The sequence below is a fragment of the Cetorhinus maximus genome, unplaced genomic scaffold, assembly GCF_964194155.1.
Source record: "Cetorhinus maximus unplaced genomic scaffold, sCetMax3.hap1.1 HAP1_SCAFFOLD_1709, whole genome shotgun sequence".
In the NCBI taxonomy this organism is placed as follows: Eukaryota; Metazoa; Chordata; class Chondrichthyes; order Lamniformes; family Cetorhinidae; genus Cetorhinus; species Cetorhinus maximus.
In genome coordinates this window covers 47,742-71,250 of record NW_027597649.1, presented here as the reverse complement: position 1 = coordinate 71,250, position 23,509 = coordinate 47,742, and the positions used below count along the sequence as shown (strand labels likewise).

Below are 23,509 nucleotides of genomic sequence, written 5' to 3'. Positions count from 1 at the left end.
GAGGGGGGGAAGGGAGAGCGTGTGTGAGAGAGAGAGAGAGAGGGGGAAGGGAGAGTGTGTGTGAGAGAGAGAGGGGAAGGGAGAGTGTGTGTGGAGAGAGAGGGGGTAAGGGAGAGCATGTGTGGAGAGAGAGGGTAAGGGAGAGCATGTGTGGAGAGAGGGGGAAGGGAGAGAGTGTGTGTGGAGAGAGGGGGAAGGGAGAGAGTGTGTGTGGAGAGAGGGGGAAGGGAGAGTGTGTGTGTGGAGAGAGGGGAAAGGGAGAGAGTGTGGAGAGAGAAGGGGGAAGGGAGAGAGTGTGTGGAGGGAGAAGGGGGATGGGAGAGAGTGTGTGGAGGGAGAAGGGGGAAGGGAGAGAGTGTGTGGAGAGAGAGAAGGGATAGGGAGAGTGTGTGTGGAGAGAGAGAAGGGGAAGGGAGAGTGTGTGTGGAGAGAGAGGGGGGAAGGGAGAGCGTGTGTAGGGGGAAGGGAGAGCGTGTGTGGGGGGGGGGGAAGGGAGAGCATGTGTAAGAGAGAGAGAGAGGGGAAGGGAGAGCATGTGTAAGAGAGAGGGGGGAAGGGAGAGCGTGTGTGTGGAGAGGGGGGAAGGGAGAGTGTGTGTGAGAGAGAGAGGGGAAGGGAGAGTGTGTGTGAGAGAGAGAGGGGAAGGGAGAGTGTGTGTGAGAGAGAGAGGGGAAGGGAGAGTGTGAGAGAGGGGGGGGAAGGGAGAGTGTGTGAGAGAGAGAGAGGGGAAGGGAGAGTGTGTGAGAGAGAGAGAGAGGGGGGAAGGCAGAGTGTGTGAGAGAGGGTGGGGAAGGGAGAGTGTGTGAGAGAGAGAGAGGGGAAGGGAGAGTGTATGAGAGAGAGAGAGAGGGGGGAAGGGAGAGTGTGTGTGTGTGAGAGAGAGAGAGAGAGAGGGGGGGAAGGGAGAGTGTGTGTGAGAGAGAGGGGGGAAGGGAGAGCGTGTGTGTGAGAGAGGGGGGAAGGGAGACCGTGTGTAAGAGAGAGGGGAAGGGAGAGCATGTGTAAGAGAGGGGGGAAGGGAGAGTGTGTGTGTGAGAGGGGGGAAGGGAGAGTGTGTGTGAGAGAGAGAGAGGGGAAGGGAGAGTGTGTGTGTGTGAGAGGGGGGAAGGGAGAGTGTGTGTGAGAGAGAGAGAGGGGAAGGGAGAGCATGTGTAAGAGAGGGGGGAAGGGAGAGTGTGTGTGTGGAGAGGGGGGAAGGGAGAGTGTGTGTGAGAGAGAGAGGGGGGAAGGGAGAGTGTGTGTGAGAGAGAGGGGGGGAAGGGAGAGCGTGTGTGTGAGAGAGGGGGGAAGGGAGACCGTGTGTAAGAGAGAGGGGAAGGGAGAGCATGTGTAAGAGAGGGGGGAAGGGAGAGTGTGTGTGAGAGAGGGGGGGAAGGGAGAGTGTGTGAGAGAGAGAGAGAGGGGAAGGGAGAGTGTGTGTGTGTGAGAGAGAGAGAGGGGAAGGGAGAGTGTGTGAGAGAGGGGGGGGGAAGGGAGAGTGTGTGTGAGAGAGAGAGGGGAAGGGAGAGTGTGTGAGAGAGGGGGGGGAAGGGAGAGTGTGTGAGAGAGAGAGAGGGGGGGGGAAGGGAGAGTGTGTGAGAGAGAGAAGGGGGGGGAAGGGAGAGCGTGTGTGGAGAGAGAGGGGGAAGGGAGAGTGTGTGTGAGGGGGGGGAAGGGAGAGCATGTGTAAGAGAGAGAGAGAGGGGAAGGGAGAGCATGTGTAAGAGAGAGGGGGGAAGGGAGAGCGTGTGTGTGGAGAGGGGGGAAGGGAGAGTGTGTGTGTGGAGAGGGGGGAAGGGAGAGTGTGTGTGAGAGAGAGAGGGGAAGGGAGAGTGTGTGTGAGAGAGAGAGAGGGGAAGGGAGAGTGTGTGAGAGAGAGAGGGGAAGGGAGAGTGTGTGTGTGAGAGAGAGGGGAAAGGAGAGTGTGTGTGTGGAGAGAGAGAGAGAGGGGAAGGGAGAGTGTGTGTGTGGAGAGGGGGGAAGGGAGAGTGTGTGTGAGAGAGAGAGGGGAAGGGAGAGCGTGTGTGAGAGGGGGGGGAAGGGAGAGCATGTGTAAGAGAGAGAGAGAGGGGAAGGGAGAGCATGTGTAAGAGAGAGGGGGGAAGGGAGAGCGTGTGTGTGGAGAGGGGGGAAGGGAGAGTGTGTGTGAGAGAGAGAGGGGAAGGGAGAGTGTGTGTGAGAGAGAGAGGGGAAGGGAGAGTGTGTGTGAGAGAGAGAGGGGAAGGGAGAGTGTGTGAGAGAGAGAGAGAGGGGGGAAGGCAGAGTGTGTGAGAGAGGGGGGGAAGGGAGAGTGTGTGAGAGAGAGAGAGGGGAAGGGAGAGTGTATGAGAGAGAGAGAGGGGGGGAAGGGAGAGTGTGTGTGTGTGAGAGAGAGAGAGAGAGGGGGAAGGGAGAGTGTGTGTGAGAGAGAGGGGGGGAAGGGAGAGCGTGTGTGTGAGAGAGGGGGGAAGGGAGACCGTGTGTAAGAGAGAGGGGAAGGGAGAGCATGTGTAAGAGAGGGGGGAAGGGAGAGTGTGTGTGTGGAGAGGGGGGAAGGGAGAGTGTGTGTGAGAGAGAGAGGGGAAGGGAGAGTGTGTGTGAGAGAGAGAGGGGAAGGGAGAGTGTGTGTGAGAGAGAGAGGGGAAGGGAGAGTGTGTGTGAGAGAGAGAGAGGGGAAGGGAGTGTGTGTGAGAGAGAGAGAGGGGAAGGGAGTGTGTGTGAGAGAGGGGGGGAAGGGAGAGTGTGTGAGAGAGAGAGAGGGGAAGGGAGAGTGTGTGAGAGAGAGAGGGGAAGGGAGAGTGTGTGTGTGAGAGAGAGAGAGGGGAAGGGAGAGTGTGTGTGTGAGAGAGAGAGAGGGGAAGGGAGAGTGTGTGAGAGAGGGGGGGGGAAGGGAGAGTGTGTGTGAGAGAGAGAGGGGAAGGGAGAGTGTGTGAGAGAGGGGGGGGAAGGGAGAGTGTGTGAGAGAGGGGGGGGAAGGGAGAGTGTGTGAGAGAGAGAAGGGGGGGGGAAGGGAGAGCGTGTGTGGAGAGAGAGGGGGAAGGGAGAGTGTGTGTGAGGGGGGGGAAGGGAGAGTGTGTGAGAGAGGGGGGGAAGGGAGAGCGTGTGTGAGAGAGAGAGAGGGGGAAGGGAGAGTGTGTGTGAGAGAGAGAGGGGAAGGGAGAGTGTGTGTGGAGAGAGAGAGGGGGTAAGGGAGAGCATGTGTGGAGAGAGAGGGGTAAGGGAGAGCATGTGTGGAGAGAGAGGGGGAAGGGAGAGTGTGTGTGAGAGAGAGAGGGGAAGGGAGAGTGTGTGTGGAGAGAGAGAGGGGGTAAGGGAGAGCATGTGTGGAGAGAGAGGGGTAAGGGAGAGCATGTGTGGAGAGAGAGGGGGAAGGGAGAGCGTGTGTGAGAGAGGGGGGGAAGGGAGAGCGTGTGTAAGAGAGAGAGGGGAAGGGAGAGTGTGTGTGAGAGAGAGAGGGGAAGGGAGAGCATGTGTAAGAGAGAGGGGGGAAGGGAGAGTGTGAGAGAGAGGGGAAGGGAGAGTGTGTGAGAGAGAGGGGAAGGGGGAGTGTGTGAGAGAGAGGGGAAGGGGGAGTGTGTGAGAGAGAGGGGAAGGGGGAGTGTGTGAGAGAGAGGGGAAGGGGGAGTGTGTGTGAGAGAAAGAGAGGGGAAGGGAGAGTGTGTGAGAGAGAGAGAGGGGAAGGGAGAGTGTGTGTGAGAGAGGGGGAGAGTGTGTGTGTGTGTGAGAGAGAGAGAGAGAGAGAGGGGGAGAGCGTGTGTGTGTGAGAGAGAGAGGGGAAGGGAGAGTGTGTGTGAGAGAAAGAGAGGGGAAGGGAGAGTGTGTGAGAGAGAGAGAGGGGAAGGGAGAGTGTGTGTGAGAGAGGGGGAGAGTGTGTGTGTGTGTGTGTGAGAGAGAGGGGAAGGGAGAGTGTGTGTGAGAGAGAGAGAGGGGAAGGGAGAGTGTGTGTGTGAGAGAGAGAAGGGGGAAGGGAGAGTGTGTGAGAGAGAGGGGAAGGGAGAGTGTGAGAGAGAGGGGAAGGGAGAGTGTGAGAGAGAGGGGAAGGGAGAGTGTGTGAGAGAGAGGGGAAGGGAGAGTGTGTGAGAGAGAGGGGAAGGGGGAGTGTGTGAGAGAGAGGGGAAGGGGGAGTGTGTGAGAGAGAGGGGAAGGGGGAGTGTGTGAGAGAGAGGGGAAGGGGGAGTGTGTGAGAGAGAGGGGAAGGGGGAGTGTGTGAGAGAGAGGGGAAGGGGGAGTGTGTGAGAGAGAGGGGAAGGGGGAGTGTGTGAGAGAGAGGGGAAGGGGGAGTGTGTGAGAGAGAGGGGAAGGGGGAGTGTGTGAGAGAGAGGGGAAGGGGGAGTGTGTGAGAGAGAGGGGAAGGGGGAGTGTGTGAGAGAGAGGGGAAGGGGGAGTGTGTGAGAGAGAGGGGAAGGGGGAGTGTGTGAGAGAGAGGGGAAGGGGGAGTGTGTGAGTGTAAGAGAGGGGGAAGGGGGAGTGTGTGAGTGTAAGAGAGGGGGAAGGGGGAGTGTGTGAGTGTAAGAGAGGGGGAAGGGGGAGTGTGTGAGTGTAAGAGAGGGGGAAGGGAGAGTGTGTGTGTGTGTGTGAGAGAGAGAAGGGGGAGGGAGAGAGTGTGTGTGAGAGAGAGGGGCAAAGGAGAGTGCGCGCGAGAAAGGGGGAAGGGAGAGAAGGCCCACAGGAGTGGGTTTGGGTGGATGCAGGGGGAGGGGGCATGTGTGAGACTGAGAGTGGGTGAGAGAGTGAAGAGCAGGGAGAGTATATGTGTAAGGCTGGCTCACTCCCAGTCTTAGTTCCCACCCAGTCTCGGTTCCCATTCACCCTTTCATCAACACAATGGGTGAAGGTGAGTGACGGAGCACCCTGAGACTAGGAGTGAGTCAGACACACACACCCTCCCTCTCGCACTCTTATGGTCATCTTTATTTTAATAATGAGTAATAAATAATCAACTTATTGCTTTGAAACTTTTTTTGCTCAGCAAGTTGGTTCTTTTCATACCTCAGCTTTTTAAAAAATTCATGTTTAATGTTGTGCCAAGCCTTGTCTTTCCAAAATTTGCTCACCGGTCCCTTGAGTCAGAAAGAAATTGAAACGTGACCCCCTCACATGCAAAGGTTGGACATGCCTGATCTATAGCATAACACTTCCAATAATTCAGGATTTGATTGCGAGGTAACATTATATAATCCGGAGAGGCCTTAATAATTAGCCTGAGAACTAGTAATGTCAGTGGTAATACAGAGTGGTTGTAGAACAAAAGGCCATCCGGCCTGTCATGTCTGTACTGGCTCTCTGAAGGAGCAATTCACCGAGTGCATTCCCCCACCCTTTCCCCATCGCCCTACACATTCTTCCTTTTCAGATAATCCAACTTGCTCTTGAACACCTCCATTGAACTTGCCTCCAGCACCCTCTCAGGCAGTGCATTCCAGATCAGTACAACTCGCTCCGTGAAAAAGTTTTTTTCTCAATGTAGCCATTGTTTCTTTTGCCAGTTATCTTAAATCTGTGCCGTCTGGTTCTTGATCTTTGCACCAATGGGAACAATTTCTCCCTATCTACTCTGTCCAGACTTGTCATGATTTTGAATACCTCTCAAATCTCCTCTCAACCTCTTCCAAGAAAACCAGTGCAACTCCTCCCATCTATCTACATAACTGATGTTCTTCATCCCTCGAAATATTCTCGTGAATCTTTTCTGCACTTCCTTTAATGCCGTCCCATCTTTCCTAAAAGGGTACAGCCTCCCTTCTCTGAAAATTGAAGCACATTTTTGGGAGAATATGGAGGGAACTTTCCCCCACATTTAACCAATGCTGCTTTATTTTGTTGTTTAGAATGCAGGAGAGAAACTTGCAGTTATTCTGATTTTTCTTGTGCATCCATTACATTTCAAAAATTCCCATTATAAACTCTACTAATGTTCCAAGCCAGGACTTCGCCAAACATTTCCTATGATGAAAACACAAGTTTTATAGCTATGATTAAAGTGTATAATTGCCTACTTTTCCCTTTGATACGTTGGTTAGTTTAATTGATTTATGCTTAACTCAAATGTCAGCTATGAGGAGAGAGCTCGATACCTGGAAACAATTGTACAACACCACCAGGAGCCAACCACTTTTGAAGATTTTGCTGCCCAGGTCTTCTGTCCAGCCCCTTGTCACAACTTACCATCCGATTCAGGTAACAGCAAATATTTTATCTTGAGTTTGACTTTGTAATAATTTAATTTCCAAATTAGTTCCATATTAGTCACAGTTCTATATTTTTGATTTGCAGCATTTTTGTTACCATAATTGCAAACATTTGTCACTTCTTAAAGACCACCTTATCTGCTATACTTTTTTTCCTATCTTTATTTATGATGTTGACTATCTAGAATGCCTGGATGAACTAATTGATATCTACAATTCATCTTGAGTCTTGTAGAAAAATTATGAAGTGAATATAAATCAATGTATCTACAGCTGGTTTCAGAGTTCACCAAAATATGCAAGGGAAATTGCCCTTTTCTGTGGAATGCTAAATTAATCCTTATTTAACTATTTAATCTATAGTTTCTCATTCAGGAAAGGGGCTTTTTTAGTTTTGCATTTTATTTTAAATTGGGTGAAGATGATTTGTCTCCACCTTTTTTTAAAAAAACCTAGACTTGGGGTTTAGTTGACAGCATTTCCTAAAAGTGCAACAAGCTTTTTTTTTAAAAAAAAAGCTTTGACCAAAAATGGAACAAAAAGGAATTAAAATGTTGCATCACTGTTGGTATTCGTAGGTTTGTTTTGGGCATTTGGTATTGATATCAACCATTTTTGAAATTTATAGAAATGGCAAACACAGCCTTCCTATCCTGTACATATCTACCATATATCAAAGTGATTATGTTATTGTTTTATTTTCCCCTTTTAGATCATTAAAATGTCAGTTCTATAAATCAAAAGGTAAGATTCAGTGAGAGAACTTATATTCAGGTTACTTCCTATCAGAGCACTAAACACTTAACAGTTTAAAGCAAACTTTTCTGATGCTCTGTTCACACTAAAAGGGATTTCCTCAAGTCCTTTATTTTGAAGTATTTTCTTGGACTAAAGAGTTTACTAACCAGACCTGCACATCATACTAACCTTTCAACACTGAAATATGTTAACAATCCAGGCTAATTTGGACAAATAACATCGCTATACTCTTTGTTTCCCTCTTGCATGAACCAAAAGCAATTGCATTGATGCATGTGTATATCTCTATATATAACAGTACTCCATAGTACTATTTAGAACTAATGTCAGCAGTAAGTGTGCTATATTATACAGAAAGTAAGTTTTTAGATGGGCTAAAACCATTAGTGAGATTTGTAACTAGAACAATGTTTAAACAAAGCATTTCATTATCTATAATTTTTTTTACAAATCCCACCGTAAAGAATTGTTTGCTTCCCTTTTGTACATCTTTCAAAATTATTTTAAAGTAATGAGTGCTGATGGCTTTAATGAGAAGTGACTTGGAGGAAAGTTACTGAACCTGATGATGTACAAGAAATGTTAATTAATAAAATTAAAATTACCTGATGGCTTAAGCCCTCCAAGCAAATAACCACACATCTATTATTTTAGCTCCCACACATTGTAATTCCCCCAAGCAGACTTCCTAATGATTTCAATAGCACTGTTTCAATAAATATTCAAAAACAGATCAACAACAATAAAAGTTAATCATAGCTTTTTGTAAAATAAAGAATTCACCTGATAAGAGTCTTTGGAGAAGTTAAAGAATAAGCTGCTATTATTGGGCACAGTCTTAAAATTTAAGGAAATACATTACCTCCATCTATTTTTAAACTAGTAAACCTTTTAAAATAAAAGCAACTGAGCTGTATTTCCAAATATTTCAAAAACCACTTTGTGCCAGTATGATGGACCACTCAGAAGATAAGTCATATCGGAAAAGCTGTTCCCATTAGGTGGTGATAGAAGAACAAAAACAAATTTAGAGTTTTGGCAAGAGATGTATGGGGAATGCAAGGAGGAATTTTTTTATGCAGTGACTGGTAATGACCTGGAACTTGCTGCTCCGCAGGGTTGGTAGAAGCAGAAACGATGGATGATTTCAAGGAAATTGATGGACACTTGAGAGAAATAAGTTTTCAGGGCTGAGGGGATAAATAGAGGAATGGGACTGATTTGGTTCGTTTATAGAGAGGTGGCATGGACTCTGGGCTAAATGGTCTCCTGTACTATTATGACTATGAACCATGATCACTGAAAATTATTAAAGTGCACAAGTCAGAATATGTCATACCATTTTGCCAAACACAAGTATAGCAACCATATCTGACTATTTTACATTCTTACTCTCAAAAAGGAAGAGGCAGATATAAAATTTGTCATTCTAACATATTGGTTTAAAAAAAAGTATTTTAGGTTTGAGCTAGCTTAATGAACATTGCCTAATTGGTTCACTAAATTAATGTCATTAATAACATAACAAGAACTATGCTCATTTCTATCTTAAGATGAAAAAATACTTTCACCAAATTAATTTCAGTTTCTAGCACTTGTGCTATCTTTTTGAATGAATTCCAAAAGTATCTTAAAACTATCCCTGAATATCTAAAATACAGTGGCCCTTTTGTAACTAGATACTGTCTCATTACCGTACACTAAATGTATTGTTTACATATTTCATGAAAACTTTCACCAGGAAGTTATCACAAGCTCAAATATGCACAATTTCCCACAGCTCAAATGGAAATAATCAATGTGATTGAGGGCATTTATGAAGATTTTTGCTAAGTAGCAGTATAACCAAAACATGAAATAGTAAATGTTCAAGACATCACTTAACTTGTGGTCTCATTTTATAACCTGATGCAGTCTCCTTTGTATTGGTACAAAATATCACCAATGATTTTATAAATTTATTTCTTTTCCCTTCTGCTTAGAATTATATTTTACAAAGTTTAGTTTATTTACAGAATAAAATACAATTGGTCTTTACGATGTTACCACATGATCACATTGGTGTTGGTGACAGGGTGACAAGATTGAGGTGAAAATCATGCCAGCTCTTACTCTCCCATAAGTTGGTTTCTTTGGGGGGAAAAAATGCAACAAATACATATGTTGTACTGAATTTAATGTGCATCCAGAAGCTAAGTACATAGCAGTATTTCCTATTGATATGTATTTGTAAATTTTTCAGTTGTTCTGGGACATTTTAATGAAAACTTCAAACATGAAGCCTAACTCAACTGCAGCTTGCTCTTTTCTAGATTATTTTTGTGTATAGTGTTTTTTTAACTTGTTTTGCTTAAAAAAAAAGAAATGCGGGTATAAACTCAGCAGCAGAACCGCTTAAAAGGGTTGCCTTATCTTGTAGGACGGGGAAATGAGCAATCATGATGAATTAAGACAGACTAAGTGGTGACCACTACCAGTGGAAGGATCTGAAATGTCAAGCAAAGAGAGAATTATCTACAGTTGTTCTTTAAAATATATGAATTAATTAAACTTAGTCGATTTCGCTCCCCTCCTATCCTTCATTCTAGGTACTGCTCCTGCTCCTGAATATTTTATAATTTGAGTAACTTCAGAAGTAACTCCTGAAAAAAATAGCCTCAGTGCCTGACATTCTTTTTTCTTCACTTTATTTTCTTTTCCTCCTGTTTTGAAGGCAATGACTAGTTTTGGACTACAAGGGACACTGGCAACCACCAGTGCCTTAACCAAGTAGCCGTTCATAATGTCTGAGCTTAGACTGAGAGTGGCTAGAATCTATTTAACTGCGAGAGTCATCATTGCAAAGACCAATCTATTCTTACCTAACAGCCACACATTCATCTTTCCAGCAGTTGTCAAAATATAAAAATCAAGAATAAATGTCCTTTCAACATTTGTTTTCTTTCAGGATCCTGCTGTTAGTTGTAGTGCCCCTGACCCTGCTCTGAGATTAGCTGATTCAGAACACACCAGGGGTTTTACTGCTCAAGTATAGCTTGGTATTTCATCAGAGTTTACCTTCACCTATTGGTGAACATTTTCTAACATCTTCAGTAGGTGGAAGTAGCTAATATGTTTTACATTTGTAATTTGTGGATTAGTGCCCTAACATCCTTAATATAACAAAGTCTTGTGCAGGATTTCCAAAATTATGTATACTGTAATACACAGGGTGTGCTATAAGCTAGTCCATACACTTTGTTTTTGGTTGTTTGATTTGACTGCTTGTAAATGAAATGCATCAAGGAATTGAGATTTTTCTTCATGAGCTCCCTTTTAATCTATCTTGCTCTTGCTTCAAATCATTCTTTCTTCTCTTGTTCCATTCAATCTTTTGTAACTCTCAGGCTTCATGCTGAATCAAATCTGATCTGATTTATATTTCGGTCACTTATGGCAATTTTTATTCCAATGTGTATTATGCTATTTCTATGTTGCAAAGAAGAGAAATTGCTACATTTTTGTGTTCATTTTTGTCAAGTCTTTATTCCAACATTTGTTTTCTTCATACATTTTTCATTTTTCTTCAATACATTGTGGTTTTTATTTTTTTCAGTGAAGACATTTCTTTTCCATTAACTTTACAAAAATTACAATAATGTTGTTACATGTTAATACAACTTCAGATAAAGGAAGGTTTGAGTTTGGGTGGAAAACCATGACAAGTGAAGAACTGAACAACTGGAATTATCATAGACTGTCAGGGTGACGTGATGCAACTCATGTCAAATTTTTTATCAAATCAGGAAATCGTTGCAGGCCAAGTAGGTACTTATTCTGTGCAATTCAGATTGCTCATAGCTAAAAGGAATAATGATGAGAATCTTTCAAAAGGTAAGGTAAATACCTGGAGCTAATAGGAGACAGCTTTCAGAAACAAGGCTGTATTTCACCCACTTTTTAGTAATAAAGTTGAGATGCTGGAAGATACTTGCATACCAATAGTCATTATGATTGAAGGTTTGACCCTGTAATGAAATGTTGTAAAGTGTATTAAATATAATGCATTGGGGTTTCCAGAGGCCACATTTCAAGCTGACAAAGATGATAGATAAATTAAGAATTTTTTAAGCTATTACTGGAGCAGGAAAGTAGGATAAAACTTTAATCAATAGTTTACTGAGTTGAAAACAATTTTTTAAGGAAATTAAGAAGAAGACAATGTCGGAAAACAATAAGAAAGGTTGTGTTCATTGGATGAATGAGGAAAACTGCAGGAGCAAATTCATTGGATGGAAGGAACAAATCCAAATGAATAGAGCAACTTTAAAACAATGTCCCTTCACATAGCAAGTACCTTGTAATAGGAAAGGCTATTTAGTGTGCAAAATCTGAATGTGCAATATGTTCCTAATTTTGTATGAATTTCAAATGTTCTATGTGTAGGAGTAGAAAAGAAATTGACCTAAAGGTAGCAAGTAGCAAGAAAACATGTAGTTGTATTGGAGTATGGGAAAATGCAGAGTGAGTGCTAAGAGGAATGGTGTGAAAGCTGAACTGTTTCAAATTTTCACTAATGATTCAGAAAAACTTGAGAGGCCCTAGGAGGGCCACTTAAATATGACGAGATAACCTAAGGTAAGTCTGACAAAATGTTTCTGATGGGACAAAAGAGGTATTAAATTTAATGGGCTGAATTTAAGCCCCAGAGGAAATCTATGCACTTCAGACAATTAAGTGTCTGTCAATGGGGCTTCCATTCCTTTTAAGGGTGGAGACCCTGCCTCCAAGTACTGCGGGCCAACTGGGGCAGTGGTCAATACTGGTACTGCAGCTGGCTAAGAGCACCAACAATGGAGTAGGCCCAGGAATGGAAATAAGTATGTAGGGCTCGCCAGGGCCAGTTAAGCAGCACCCACTGAGGGGAGTAAGGGGGATCTTTCAGATGGCGTGACCATTGACCAGGGATGCTGTGCATGGGCACAGAGTACCTGATCAGGAGAGAGCCTCGCCCCCATCACCTCCCAAGCCCACAAGAAGGCCGCCAGCTTTTACTGGGTACCTGATGGCCTCCCCAGGTGGCATTGGACCCACCACAGGCACCAACCCCACCACCCCCAAAATCACTGGTAGAATACCAGCAGCAGGACATGGCCCTTAATTGGCCTTTGGACTGCAAGGTTGTCCCCCACTTTCCCCCATCCCCGAGTGAATTGCATAGGATCGGAAAGGCAATGAGTACTTCACCCCGGGCTTTCCCCCCCCCCCAATTCTGCAGGTCCCCTCCATCTCCCAGCTCACTCCCGAAGGCAGAATTAAATTCCACCCATTCTGTGCAAATGTGAAGTACTACTTATCGGAAGGAAAACTGGGTGAAATAAGTATTCCATGAATCATGTTGCAATAGCTATGATTGCAGTAAAAAGACATCCAGAGGCTCAACATGATCAGTTACTGGAGTGGTAATCATCAAGACAAATGGAATGATGAACTACATTTATTGTAATTTATTGCACAGCGATTATGCAAGATGAGTGGATAACATTGGAGGTAACATTAGTTATAGAAGACCCAATTTCGACCATGCAGGATCAATACATATCTCGAACCAGCAAGCTTAGACTACATCGACCAATAAAAAAGATTCAAAAGCAAAATAGAGGCAAAATTGCCTCTACAAATCTTGCAGGGAGAAAGCAAATGGGATAACCAAAATTACATAGATAAACATCTTGAAGTGTGATCAGAGTGTCAGGAAGACCGAGACAAAAAAAGTAACTACTGCGAGTGCCAAAAAAAAGTCAATAAATTAACAAAGTGAGAATCATTTTAAAAAAAAAGATGGCTTCAAAACAGGGGATGAGCATAACAGGAAATATTGAGTGATTACTTTTTCCAAGGGAAAACATTAGCAACACATCCTCCACATAGATAAATCATACAAAATTGGTAACCTCAATATCAATGAGAGAGAAGTTCTAGACAAACTAAAAAACAAATCATGGTAAATGGTAGTTATCCCAACATGCCATGATAAATTGGAGAGGAAATTTATAAAGTACTGGTTATCATTGAGGGAATCACTGAATGCTAAGGAGATGTCTAGATTTGAAGTAGGCTAGTACAGCAATATTCAGAAATCAGACACCAGCAAGTACAATGTGCTAAGAATCATGCTGACAACTAATTTAAGATTGTTAGTTGGGCTCGCAGGGTGGTGCATTTGCGTGTAGTGGAAGCTACATATATTAATAGACAGGGCCCTGTTCTTTGCAGACACTAAGAACATGTACACACATTGTGCCTGTTTCAGCTAAGGAAAATAAGTGACAGCTGGTTCATTCCCCAGGGCAATGTTCTGACCAATCCATAAAGCTGCCTGGTTTAAATTTCAAACAATGCTTGGTAGTTAACTGTCAATCACCATCAGCTGGTGCATTTTCAATGGCAATGTCCCTACCAATCGGAGTTAACCAATCAGCACTCAATATAAATATGTTGTTTCCCCTGACATCAGTATTTTCTTGTGAATTGTCCTGATGAGTGCAAGACAAAATGCTTCAACAAAAAATGTGTCTCTTTTTCAGCAATACTCAATTACAGAAATATTCCAAAATCAGACACCGGCAATTACAGAAGTTATCTCACTTCACTGCTGCGTAAATTGATTGAATTTATTATCTGTTGAAGGTGGTTCATAACTTCCTAAATAGGGGTGAAAATGGATTTGGAAGGGATAATCCAGCCTGACTAATTTAACTATTTTGAGGAAGTAACATTCCAACTTAACTGTGATAAGTGCCACAATATAATCCACCTAGACTTCCAAAAGTCACTTGACAAAGGGTTATTTGTTAAACTCAGCCATGAGGGAATTCAGACTCAATCTCAGTCAAGGATACAAAATGGGCTGATGGGTAAAAAAACAACAGGTATTTGTTGGAAAAATTATTTACTGCTCTTTGTCGTGAATAGGATTTCCTAAGACTTAGGCTGGGATTTTCCGCTTCCTTTTGCAACGGGCATCATAGTGGGCGGGAGCGAAAAATCTCACGAGATCACAGAAATTGGTTTTACGTCCTCGTAAAACCAGTTTGCGATCGTCCGCTCCTGCTGTCAATGGTGAGTTGCATTTCCCGCTGCTGAACATTGGGAATGTTATTTCCATATATTTGCATGTAATTATAATCCCTGCTCACCAGAATCACCCCCAGGCTGGATCATGAGGTCACCCACACGCTGATGTGTTTCACAACAATACATAAACGACGTGCACCTGGCGACCTGCACTTCGCTCCTCAGTTTGAGGACTATTCACCTACCTTGTTTTGGGCAGCGCTCACACTGGCAGCACCATCTCGGTTTCAGGGGGGCTAACACAGAAGTGTCAACCTACCAGACCAGCGGTAAGGTAGGGGTGTCTTCAATGGCTGCAGGGCAAGGGCTTGCTTGGGGAAGGGGAGGAAGTGGCTTCTGGCAAATTCAAAGCCTGCAGGGTGAGGGCTTGCTTGGCAAAGGAGGGGCAAGGGGTATGGAATCTTAGGGTGTGTCTGGGGTTACATGTTTAACAGTGCAAGTGTCCTCACGATGTTGAGGGCTGAGGTAGACATGAACCATAGGCACCTCCACCTCTGAAATGTCCATGGGCTAACTAATGGGTATGCTCCAAAAGATCAGTGGGATCAAGGGGTACAGGGGGAGGATTAAGATGCCTACAAGGGAGGGTAATCTTAACGTTCGCTTCCTCGGTGACGAAGTAGGAGGGTTGGTTTTCATCCTCGCACAGGGAAGGTCCAAGCTGATCTGGAAGTGAGAACTCACCACCACTACCATCTTTGTACCTGCCTCAATTGTGTAGATTAAAAGTATAATGCGAACAAACCCTGCTGCTGGGGGCTCTTCAGGCGCTTGGGTGCCAGCTGACTGCACTGGTGGTGGGGGGGGTTTGTGATTAAAAGGCCACCCAACTGAACTGTGCATACCCACATGAACAAATGGGCACAGCTGGGGAATGTTAGTGGTCTCTCAATGACACCTCTCAATCACTTTGGTGATTTCCTGAAATGGTGTGCATTCATGTGACACTAATCGCGCAAAGTGGCAGTAATTGATCTCCTGGGTTTAACCCTCACTCACAGTGTGGCGTTTCCCCAGAGCGATGATGAAGTTAAGTGCAATTGGGCACCTAGATAAGCATTTCAGTCATGTTGTGGTAGTGGTGTTGGACGGTTCCCAGAAAGCAAAACTTGGGCCGCCTTCAACATATTGCATAGACTGTTTAAAAATTGACACTCATATATATTCCGAACTTGGTAGCATTATAGTGCTGTGTATGAGGATGCCAGCGCCTGGGCTGAAAGCAGCACATTCGGGCGCCTGGCCAAAGCAATCTCATAGCAGTTGCTCATGATTAGGGGGAGGGAGAGCACCTTGGTACACTCGCCGCATTGTAGATACTTTCTGTGGCAAGCAGTTGGCGATACGGAAACCAGGGCCATGAACACACAATCGCTCATAAGCCATTTATTAGTATTGCAGACGAGTCCTGACTGTTGTCTATTTCTCATTGACACTGCAGAGAGGAGGCCACCAGAAAGATGGTGTCTGGATTCATTGCTGGCTGCATAATTGCCCCTCTAGATGCAGAAGATGTGAAGAGCAGAAACATTGTGCATAGGCAACTTGCTAGAGCCAGGGTGAACAGAAGTCACCTGTCTTATCTGCAGATGACTGAGAACCGGTGTCACCGATGCCTCCGCATGTCCAGGGATCTGGTAACTCACATTTGCCACACTCTGCACAAATTGGCACCACATGGATTCTGAGGACATACACTGCCATTGGCTGTGAAAGTTAGAGCCGCACTCAACTTCTGTGCCACTCAACTTTGTTACTGGCTCCTTCCAGAGGATCTCTGTGGGATCTCTCAGGCATCCACACAAAAATGCATACATGAAGTCACAGATGCCCTTTTTGCCAAGGTCCACAATTACATCCACCTCAACAGAGACCAAGCACACCAGGACGCCAGAGCACTGGCCTTCGCAAAGATTTCCAAGTTTCCAAAGGTGCAGGGTGCCATCGACTGTGCTTGTGGCTATCTAAGCTCCCTGGCAGCAGGCACTACAATACATAAACAGGGAAGGCATCCACTCACTGTGTGTGCCACCAAAACAAATCCTGCAGGTTTGCTCCAGCTATCCAGGGAGCATCCCCGACATATATCTTGAGTAGATCGCAGATCTTGGAGGGACCACACAGGATCCAGGACTGGCTCCTCAGAGACAAAGGATACCTGCAAAGGATGTAGTTGATGACGCCCATGTGGCGGCCTCAGCCTCATGCAGTGAGAAGGTACAACGAGGCTCATACCGTTACCCAAACATTGGTCTAGCACACCATAGGGATGCTGAAGATGTGATTCCGATGCCTGGACAGATCTGGCAGAGCACTCCAGTACACTCCCCAGAGGGTGTCACGGATCATCCTGGCTTGCTGTGCACTACACAACCTGGCACTGCAAGGATGGGGTGGTGACTTGCCCAATGGAAAGCACCTCTAAGGGGATGGCAGAGATGTTCGAGGAAGCCAGCGCTGCAAAAGAAGAGGCCATAGCACAGGCCAGACACGGCAGGTGTGCATAGGAGGGCCTCATCGCCACACAATTCAAGGAGGTGGATGAAGAGATGGAGTGAATATCCTCCTGGACAAGTGACCTACATGAGGGGCCGACATGAACAGAAGATTTGTGACTCCTATCTTTTCAACTATGCAATTCAAAATGAGAGTCAGTAGTTCTACATCAGGCTCCCCTTGGCATGATCCTTTGAAGGTTGATGAAACCTTGGGAGCGTGCTTCCTCACTGAGGTGAAGTGCTGTCTGGAGGAGGGTGTGTTGCCATCAAAGGTCCAAAGGTGCTGATTCTTCAAGCATCTCTGCAACATCTTAGTCATGTCGGTAGCCTGCATGATGCAGGAGCTGATCCACTATCGTGAGTGGGCTTGTAGGTGATAGCCTTCAATCGGACTACGCTCCGAGGCGATCCATGTCCAGCAACGTGACTACGCATTCTGAGTGACATCGATGGTGCAACAGATGTGTAAGACTTGGGCCAAGGCAGCCAAAGAGGTTTGGCAGGTCTCAACCCATGTACAAATGAGTCAGTCCTTACTGTCATCTTCTTCTCAATCCCATTGACATCCAGCACTCTCACTCGGGCATGGTGGCCTGCGTTTTTTCTTACCTTACTATGGATGTGGACCACCTGAGGATAACGATTTTCAAAAGCTGGCATAGCTGAAATTAACATGCCTCCTTTTTAACCGGACATTGTGCCCTCATGGGCAGCGCTGGCCCAGGCAAATTGAAAAATCTCTGACACCATGAAGCCCTCAGAGTCATGCGTAGTTTCCAATGTAGCGCACACTTAAGCTTCAGTAGTTTATTGCTCATACCGTATTTCTCCCATCAACATTATCTCAAGGTACAACTGGTAGTTCCCGCTCATGCTCAATGGATCCATGATCCACTGCATGTGACCATTTGGGATTGGCATTTGTGACTGTGGCCAGTGGTCAGATAAGGGGATGCACAGAGCTGCAACCGCACATTGAAACGTGAGCCTCATGGCCACAACACACACAACTACATGGTTCGAGATGCTCAAGCCTGTAGGTTCGAGAGCCAGAAGACTAGTTTGGCTGAAAGGGCTAGAGTCCCGTGGGCTTAAGGTGGCAAGGTGTTCACACTTATTGCTCAGCTTATTAGATTTACAGTCAGAAAATCACAAGTGCAGCTGCCAGACAGGAATGCATAGTTCCTTAGAGTACGGGCTCATAGCATGGAAGCCCTGGCAGATGACAAGAGTGCATGGATTTCTAGGACATATCACCATTCTCCATGCGTTAATACTTCTGACCACCTACACTACACCTTCACCTCTCAATCCTGCATATGACATGGGAGAATACCTCTGCCTCTCTGTCACACAGCCAAGAGTCAAAATGAGACAACCCTGCAAAGCATGTGAACAACGTGCCTTCCACAAGCAGCGATAACATTACGGATGAGGTATCACTGGTGTCGAAACTGATATGAAAACGGCCAGACACAGCTATGAAATATAAGCAGACTACACATACCACATGCCCATGATAGTGACATTTGCAATAAATGGGGGGAGGGTCCATGGTGTGTCACCTAATTGACTGCAACACAGCTCTTAATAAAAAGGTAAACATGAGGATACCTGGAATGGGGTCATATTCTATTTACAGTTGTGCACATTATGTACATGTTGTGAACACCTGTGCCACCATTGTGCTCCTTATATTTCTTTCTTTTCCTAACCCTATCGCTACATCTTGATCCTTCCCCAACATGCACAGTGAAGGTGGAGGCAGCCTGCTGACTGCTGTGCCCTGCTGTCTGTGATGATCCTTGCGGGCATCCTCTGGAGGGCCCCGGCCTGCTCTGAGTGTCCTACTGTAGGGCAGGTGCACACTCCTCAGCCTTTGGAGCTGGAGCCGATGGGGTCACAGGAAGAGGGGAGTTGGATCAGTGGGACACTCCTGGAGTCAACTGGGTGGATGACTCTGGAGTGTTCAGTTGATTGTCCTCCTCCCTATGGGTGCTCAAGGGACCTTGGCTAACTCCTTGAGGAGAAGGGGCAGCTGGAGTGAAATGGAGCTGCCCCACACCCCCTCATGTTGACACTGTTGGAGGCCAGCTAGGGCTTCAGTGATGGAGTTTAGCCCGCAAGACCGATGTCCTGGACCAAGGTGTCCATGGCGGCCGCCATCCTGCCAGTGCTGACCTCAGAGCGTTGGTATGATGGTGTGATCTCCTCAGACTGAATGCAGATTGACTGCTCCATCACTCCTTGCAATCTGAGGATTGCAGCTGACATCTTTTCCTGATGGAACCAGAGAACGGTTACGGTGCAGAAAGAGGCCATTCAGCCCATCATGTCTGTGCCGGCCAGAAAAAGATTAAAAAGAAACTAGCCATTCATTTTAATCTCACTTTCCACTATCTGGTCCATAGCTTTGCAGGTTACAGCGCCTCAGATGCAGATCCAAGTATCTTTAAATTAATTGAGCGTTGCAGCCTCAACTGCCAATTTAGGTAGTGAGGGCATTGTGGCAGGCCTCCAAGGTGACCAGCGGGTGCTCAATTGAGGCATCACTAAACCTGGGGGCAGCACTCTTCTTAGGTTTTGGGACCATCCCTTCAATGGAGTTGTCCTGAGCTGCAAGTATTGAGAACTGTGTGCACTGTGGCCATTTAAATATGGCACCGGGAGTGAGGAAGCAGTGAGGTCATGTCGGGGCGGGCAAACTGGAGGCTGCCCACCAACAATCCAGTGAGTTTCATGTGGATACATAATTTATGAGGAGGGACAGCGCCAATACAGTGCAAAAACCCGCCATTGCGGCCAGCGGGAAAAGTGTCAATTTCCATGCCCGTTACCGTCTTTCATGCAATTCGGGGACAATTCTGCCCTTACACAAACTTGACCAGCTTGCATTGGATTTCTATCTGCTGTTTAGCGTATTATTCTCTTCTGTATATTTCCTGAAGTGTACACAGCCTTGCAGTTTTTTCCCCCATTCATCCTCTTAGCCAAATGTTGCCCAATGGAAATTGTTCATTAGCCACAGGTGTGGTTACAGCAACACTGTTTTAACCACATGCATTAATTTTCTTAAACACCTTAAACAAAAAAATGCTGAATCTGTACTTGTTTAACAAAAATCTGCCACCATTCAGTAAGAACTTTGTAATCCTTTTTCGCAAAAGTTTGGAATTCCAGCTATGCCATCCAGTAACCCTAAAGAAATCCCAACTGAAACCCTCCAAAGACATTGTCTTTCGAGAAGCTCAATTTCAATTCAGTGGGCAAAGTTCTGGCCAAACCTACCACAACGTGCTACGCAGCCACCTTTGTGATCTGAGAATCCCATAATGTCGGAACTTGTTGACACAATGGTATCTCAAAACCTGTCATTCATTGCAACTGGTATGGGTAGATTTTTCCTCAGCTGAAGGCTTCCAGTGATGAAACACTCATAGACCACCTTGTTAGATATTGCTCCACTGTTGCATCCAGCATTCCCTTTAAAGCATAAGAAATATGCTTCTTTCCAAGTACTTCACTTAGTGAATTGGCAAGGACAGGTTAATTGGTTTGTCCAACTATTACAGTAGCCTATCAGTAATCTGCAATAAGAGTTGTCCGGCCTGCCTTACAAAAGTTACTGCTTCTAGTTCAAGCCCGGTCAATACAATGGGCAGATAGCCAAAATAATGAACATTGAACAATCACAAAGAGTTCCCTGACCCTCTGCAAGAGAAATATTCATAATATGCACAGTCTCTTCAGCTTTACTGCTTCACAGACCTGCTACCCTATCTGTGCCTCTACCTCAGTTATGATCAGCCCAGCTGCTGAAATTGCACAAGTTACTTGAATGCCAGTGAAATAAAAGCAAGAGCAAATGATTAGTGGGTGGACTATTCAAGCTTCAGAAACTTTGGGACCTTTCCTTTATGCTGATTTCAAGCCATTGTCTTGTACTACTGTTGTAATTAGTTCTTCATAATCTAGTTTCGTTGTTGTGCCTTATTGGTAGATTAGCCGAAACCACAGAGATATGTAGAGCATCGCAACATTGCTGAGAGTAGATCTCAAGCAGATATAACGTTGAATTGATTCTTTGCATGTCAATATGATATTTTGTCAAGCATGCCCTCTAGTTTGACTTTGGTACTGAAAGTAAGCATTGCTAACCATTACCAGAGGTATTTGAAATATGGTTGTGTATCAATTAGCAGGTAACTCTCAGAATTTGGGTCCTGGAGCACATCATACATTGTAAACAGCCTTCCAGGTTTCAGAAATTGGGATACCTAGAAATGTCACTTGTGCAAACAACACAAATCAGATTCTTTTATCACTCTGACGTGTTAATACAAGTGCAGACAGTTCTTGTACACTTTCCTTGGCTAGCCTCTGATTTACAGGATTATCACAGAAATAAGTGATTAAAAAAGCACATGGCTTAAATAGAGGAATATAATGCAAAATCAAACAGGGTAGGTCACAGCTGGAGTATTGTAGAATAATTCTGGGCACCGTGTGCACTTCGAGAAACACAAGAAATAGGAGTAGACCATAAGGCCTGTCGAGCCTGCTCCATCATTCAATATGATCATGGCTGATCTTGGGCTTCAACTCTATTTTCCCACCCGCTCCCCATGTCTCTTAATTCCCTGAGAGACCAAAAATCTATCCTAGACTTAAATGTATTTACAAATGGAGTATCCGCAGCCCTCCAGGGTAGAGAATTCTGAGGATTCACAACTCTTTCAGTGAAAAAATTTCTCATCATCTCAGTCTAAATGATCGGCCCCTTATCCTGAAACTGTGCCCCTGTGTTTTAGACTCCCCAACCAGCGAAAACAATCAGCGTCTACCCTATCAAGCCTCTCCAAAATTTTGCACATGTCAGTGAGATTGCCTCTCATTCTTCTAAACACCAGAGAATAAAAGCCCAATTTACTTGGCCTCTCATCATAGGACAACCCCTTTATCCCAGGAACCAATCTAGTGAACCTTCACTGTACTGTCTCCAGTGCAAGTATATTGTTTCTTAAATGTGGAGTCCAAAACTGCACATAGTGCTCCAGATGTGGTTTCACCAAAACACTCTATAATTGTAGCAAGACTTCTTTCTTCTTGTACTCCAATCCCTTTGCAATAAAGACCAATGTGCCATTTGCCTTCCTAATTGCTTGTTGCACCTGCATACCAACTTGCTGCTTTCGTTGTACAAGCACATTCAAGTCTCTTTCAACGTCAACACTTACAAGTTTCACACCTTTTTTTAAAAAAATGCTGCTTTTCTATTACGACCAAGATACCACCTGCTATCTTGTTGCCCACTCACTAAACCTGCCTATATCTCTTTTCAGCCTCTTGTTTCCTCCCCACAGCTTACCTCCCTACCTAGCTTGGTATCATCAGCAAATTTTGACACATTAAGTTTTGCATCTTCATCCAAGTCATTCATATAGATGGTAAATAGGTGAGGTGCGAGCACTGATCCTTGCTATTCATTGCCTGCCAACTTGAAAAAGCACCATTTATGCCCACTTCTTCTTTCTATGCATTAACCAATCCTCCATCCATGCTAAAATATTATCCCCTAACTCCATGAGACCCTATCTTGCCTCTTCACTTTTTGTGTGGCACCTTACCAAATGCCTTTTGGAAATCCAAGTATGCTACATCTATTGGTTTCCACTTATCTACCCTACTAGTTATATCCTCAAAAAACTTTAAATTTGTCAGACAGGATTTCCTTTTAGTAAAGCCATGTTGACTTGTTCAAAAAATACTATGCTTTTCTAAGTGCATTATTAAGACTTCCTTAACAGATTCCAGCATTTTCCCAACAACTGATGTTAGGCTAACTGGCCTGTAATTCACTGCTTTCTCTCTCCCTCCTTTCTTGAAAAGCAGTAACATTTGCCAACTTCCAATCTAATGGGACCATTCCAGAATTTAAGGAATTTTGGAAAATCATAGCCAACTCATCCACTATCTCTGCAGCTAACTCTTTTCAAGCCAATTGGTGTAGGCCATCGGGCCCTGGGGATTTGTCGGATTTTCGTCCCTTAAGTTTCTCCAATACTTCTTCTCTGCCAATATTAATTTCTTTAATTTCCTCACCTTTTTTAAGTCACCAGGTTATCATCTATTTCTAGTATGAAACATGTGTCTTCTACTGTGAAGACAGACAAAAAATGCTTGTTCAATGCTTCTGCTGTTTCCTCATTCTCCATGATAATTTCTGCTGTCCCTGCTTCTAAGGGACCAACTCTCTTCCTTTTTATATATTTATAAAAGCTCTTACAATCTTTTTTTATATTTCTGGCTCGTTTACTCTCATTCTCCTTTTTCCCTTTTTTATCAACCTTTTGGTGGTCTGCTAGTTTCTAAAACATCCCCAATCCTCAGGCCGCTACTGTATTTGCAACATTGTGAGCGTCTTCTTTTAGGAATTTAATAGTATAAGAGCCACGGATGGGTCGGTCTTGCTGCATTTTTGCTTCTCAATGGAATGTATTTTAGTTGAACATTTTGAATTGTATTTTTTAAATGTTCATTTACCTCCATACTTCTTAGTCTGTTTACCCAGTAGTAACCTTAGCCAGTTGTCCCTTTATACCTATTTAAATGTCTTTGTTTAAGTTTTACTTGTTCATGTTTGGAGTATGTCACTTTCAAATATAACCTGGAAATCAGTGGTATTGTGATCACTATTTCTCAGTGGATCTCTTATTGCGACATTACTAATTAGCCCTTCTTCATTGCATAATACTAGACCTAAGGTAGCTTTATACCTAGGTGGTTCCTTAATGTATTATTCCAGGAAGCTGTTATGAAAACATTCAATAAGCTCATCTTCTAGACCAGTCTTGCCAATCAGACCATGAACTCTCTCCTCTATCTACACCCCTTTTTATCCCTTTTTTCAAAATTCATTTTTATTTTTTATCCACTTATTTTTATTTTCATTCATTTATTAATTGTTTTATCCCTTTTTTATACCCCCTT

The 23,509-nt window shown here is 44.6% G+C and overlaps 1 long non-coding RNA gene across 1 annotated transcript in view; it reads left to right on the top strand.

Moving 5' to 3' along the window:
* The first annotated feature begins 6,008 nt into the window (after positions 1-6,008).
* The window catches only part of LOC144676575 (uncharacterized), a 41,492-nt gene continuing 23,991 nt past the window's right edge, over positions 6,009-23,509 (top strand). The window contains exons 1-2 of the long non-coding RNA XR_013575367.1: positions 6,009-6,135; positions 6,859-6,890. This is a non-coding gene — a long non-coding RNA (uncharacterized LOC144676575). The remainder of the gene's footprint in view (positions 6,136-6,858; positions 6,891-23,509) is intronic.